Genomic DNA, 4,717 nt, shown 5'->3' on the forward strand with positions numbered 1-4,717 from the left:
GTACAGCAATTAACCACTAAGAAGAATATATGCAGTGTATTATTTGTTGAAACTGTACTTCCGATTTGATTTGAAACTGTCTCATTGCTATCTGATTATCAATAAAACTTTGAAAAAAAATAAAAAAAAAAAAAAAAGGTTAGATGTAAAACAATGCACATATATGTGCTCAGTGAACTCTAGAACACTTGGAGATTGTGAGAGTGTTCACGTGATAGGTAGTTGTGCTGGGAATTAACTCAGCTGAAAGCTTGGGTCTGAAAATTTGAAGGCTGAATTTCTGTGTTTAAAACAGGGCAGGATGCTATGGCTTCTCATTTTTGACCTCTTTCTGCTCCATGGACTTCATAAAAATAGTTTGGAAACCACCATCTTCTCTCATTTGCTCCTCACTGCTCACAAGCATCTATTATTAATCCTACTTTGAAGATCCAAAAAGTAAAAGTTGTGTGCCTTGTCCTTGACCCAGGTCACACAATCAATTAATAATTGAGCCAAAACTACCACATGGGACTGTTTCTGTGGGACAGTGATGTTTCTCTTTACTCTGTGACAACAGCAAGCATGGAACAACCAACCTATGCATCTGTAAAAAAATCCACCCAGGCTTTCAAAATTGATGTGGCTGTGAAGGTGTAATTCCTTTTGTTTTTGTAAACTTGTAAACACTAAAAATGATGAATCATTTAGCAGACAGAAACAACTTGTCTCTCATCCAGAGTGAGGAGGACAGCATTTGCTGAAATTTGTGACTGTTCTCTGTTAGTCTAGATTGTCCCTTGGAAAAAGCAAATTTTTCTTTATTTGCTTTGCAGATACCCATATCAAATCTCAGGGTATGCTTACCTTTATAATAAAAGTTTCAGATTTAGGAGAACTTAAACATCTTTAGCCCAATATCTGTATGAGACTTTAACCTTCTCTTTAGGATTATTGGTACATATTCAGTCTGGTTCTGTTTGCACCTTCTGGAGTAAAAAGCTGTAGGTCTGTGGCACAGGAGGGTCAGGAATACAGCAAAACTATGGGAATGGGGCCTGTGAGATGAGTTGAAATCCTGGCTCTATTTCTTAATTATCTGATCTTTGTCATATTGATTAATGGTTATGTTCATTTATTCACCCATGGATACTGTTTGAGTACTTACTGCCAACAGGGCTTGTGTTAAGAGTTGCAGACTTAGTGTTACTGTGGATAGGTGATAATGCTTGTTTTCATAGGTATTAAAGGAAAAATAGGGATGGTACAATAAGATGATGGATCTGAAAGTGCTTTTGCAATTTGAAAAGTCTTAAGAGTATGTTAGATATATTCTCTTAAATTTGGACTTTTATTGTGATAGCATTAAAATATGATTACATAAAAAATGAAAGTTTAGTTTAAATAAATTATAGGAGTAGGTCTGTAGTAAACAGGCTGTCCTAGTAATGTTGTTCAAAGACAGGTCAAAATAGGATCTTGGCAGAAATATCCTGTCCCAGAAATATGCACACAGCTGGTGCAGAAGGTAATGAACTGCTGCAGGATTTTGGAAGGTAGGGGATGTAAGGACTAGGGGCAGTGAATTATTAATGGGAGGTTGTACGCTTGGAGACGTGATCCACTCTCCAGGCTACTCAACTTGTCATGAATGTTATCAGACTCACAGACAACTGAAAATATTAGATTTCTTACAAAGAACTCCAAAGGTGCTGTACTTTGAGGCAAATTTTCTTAGGCATAAAACTAAGTGGCACCCATTAAAGTGAAGGCAGAAGAGGTAAAGTGTGACACCTAGGGGAAAGACGTGGCATTGGCATTGAGGGCTTTAACCAGATCTCTTACCAGTCAACTATGGCAAGAAAGCTTTAGAAATCACCTAGCTGATGTTTTATGCTGAATATTCACTCTGATTGTATTGCACATAGCTTCTGTCTGTGGTCTAAGCTGAAAAAGAAGTCCTTAGCTGGGGTGTGCTGTTCTTACCGCAAAAAAATAAGTATGTTAAAACTCAAAACTTATGCAAAGAATTGTTATTTCTGCTCATATTTTTATTGAACAATGAAATTAAACAGTCAAGTTTGAAGCCAGTTCCCAAACAGGGTAGCAAATAATTGAAAAATAGAATGAAGCTTCCACCATCCTGAAGGGCGGGAAGACATACTAGGATCAAATGAATGTTTAAGCAATGTAGTCTACGGGGGACAAGACTTATCTGGCTCTCAAACCAGGAAAGATGATGGAGTAGAAGGAATAATGGAGAGTGGAATAACAATGAAATATTCAGGAGAAGAGATTAGGATGAATATTTTATATCTTGTAAGAGATGTATATCTTATTTATAGAGGAAAAGTATTTATTTTTACCCAGGCCACTAGTAATTCTGGCACCATTTTCTGGTGGCAGTGTGAAAGATAGATAGAAGAGATAAGAAATATGGTTAGAAAAGCTAGTTGAATACAGGCAGAAAAGTTCAGGAAAGCAATGTCAGTCATAAAGTCAACATAAATGGAAAATGAGTAATTAAAAGTTTTGGAAGACTGGATGTGGTTGTGTGTGCCTGCCATCCCAGCTCTTGGGAGGCTGTAAACAGGCGGATCACTATGAGTCTGATCTAGTACTGAGACCCTGAACACTCTGTAAACCCTTCCCTAAAATACAAAAAAAATAAATAAATAAAAGTTTCAGAAATATATTTGACACAACTTGGATACAGATTTGTTGTCACTGAGCTGGGAAGGGCTGTACTGTTGCACCATCTTATCAACATGGGTTAAACAACCAAAATTAATAGGGGATGTAATATGATAGCAGAGTTTATTTAGAGTGTTTATACATGGAAGTCCCTTTCAGGTACGCTAGAAGCTTATCACAGTCTGCTCCAGTAATGATGACCTTGAGGAGCAAGTCAAATTCACAGGCAGAAGTAAAAGCTCACCTAATACCCACTGATATGGATAGAGCCACTATTCATCACATATGTCTGTTCTTACTTGTTCCTTCTAATTGACCCGGGTCCATGACTTACTAGCCTTGAATATTTTGAATACTACCCTTGCCTGCCACTTTTTCTATCCCTTTTTTCATTTAATCTACATGATATTACTGTGTGGGAACAAAAAAAATCGCTATCCAAATTTAATGGCTTTACACACTTCCTCTTCTACCACTTTCCTAGGACAAAAGATTATGTTGCATATGATATTTATAAATATCTCATGCAAAAACACATTAAGCCATTTGAATGTTTTCTCTCCTCACTCTCCATTCAGAGATGGATAAAGTTCCATCTTTAATTCTAGCATAGCTCATTTTCAACCTTAAAGTTCTTCGCTGTGGTCAACTATTCTGTCTCAGTTCTACCAACGGAACACCAGCAGCTCTCATGTTCATTTGTATTTTTTATGTATTGTGCTCCAACTTTCACTTTCATGGGCATAGACTATCTTCCAGATCTGCTGGACTAAAAACTCACTGACTAGCTGTCAAAAAACTACATTATCATAAATATTGCTTGTCTAAGCTTTCTTTACATATATGTTCCAAAATAATGAACAGTTTCTTTTGAGATCCTCAGATGTAAAAGAAGTGTTTCTTTTCTTTCTTGTAGCATTTTTTTCTGCAGCAATCAGGGAGATTCGTCTCTCTTTTTGTGTTTTGCTCTGTACAACTGATCCTCTAAGCTCATCACTTTCTCTTTTGCACACTGAATTATAGTCTTATTGCACTAATTATATACAAATAATTATTTACTCATGCACTTTATCTAACAATTATACTCACATCTCTTAAGCCTTGTTATTATCCAACAGTTTGTTGTTGTAATTTCACTGAAGTTCTGTTATCTTCTAATGGCATATCATTATAGGCATCTTGTTGTCTATTTCATGTATTCTAGGGTTTCTCAGAAGGCTTACTTTTCTCCCCATCTCATTTTAGTAGGTCTACTTTGTCAGCCATTTATGCTTATTGAACTAAAGCTGAAATTTTCTTCTTTTTTATCTTTTATTTATTTGATACAGAGTCTCACTACGCAGCTCAGACTCATAGTGATCCTCCTGTCTCAGCCTCCCCAGCACTGTGCACCACCACACCCAGTTTCCATGGCCAGCATGTTACACCTGGAGTTCCAGGTTGGCAGGGCATGTGGTACCGGGGATCAAGCCCAGGTCCTTGCACTTGCCAGGCAGGTGCTTAGACGACCAAACTATCTCCACAGCCCTGGAAATTTTTTTCTAATGTTTATCAGAATACATATAGACTTTCATTTTTGTACATTGATAAGCAAAGAAAATGGTTCTGATTTCTAGCATCAAGGAAAATTAAGGGACTTTGTGTAAGAAAAATAAGCACTTCACTGCTCAAAAGGAAAGAACAATGTTTTTTTTTTGTTTGTTTTGTTTTGTTTTGTTTTGTTCCTGGAATGCCTTCAGTTCACTTTTGGCCAGCGGGAGAGTTGTGAGGTTCGAACTCCAGCAACCTGAGGCTGACAGCTTTGTGAAAGCAGCCACTTAAAGGACTGAGCTAGGGCCAGGCCCCCAGGAAAGAACAATTAGGATGGTGTAAGGAAGGAAGGAAGGGCAATATATTTTTTTCAAGTGTTTATTCCAGTTGTATACCATATAGCTTCATCCTGTTGTCTAAGCTGAGAAAGAAACCCTTAGCTGGGGCTTGCTATTCTTATTGCAAAATAAGAATAGTGCTAGAACTATTCAAACTTATGCAAAGTAACATATAT

The sequence above is a fragment of the Octodon degus genome, unplaced genomic scaffold, assembly GCF_000260255.1.
Source record: "Octodon degus isolate 3935 unplaced genomic scaffold, OctDeg1.0 scaffold00019, whole genome shotgun sequence".
Lineage (NCBI taxonomy): Eukaryota > Metazoa > Chordata > Mammalia > Rodentia > Octodontidae > Octodon > Octodon degus.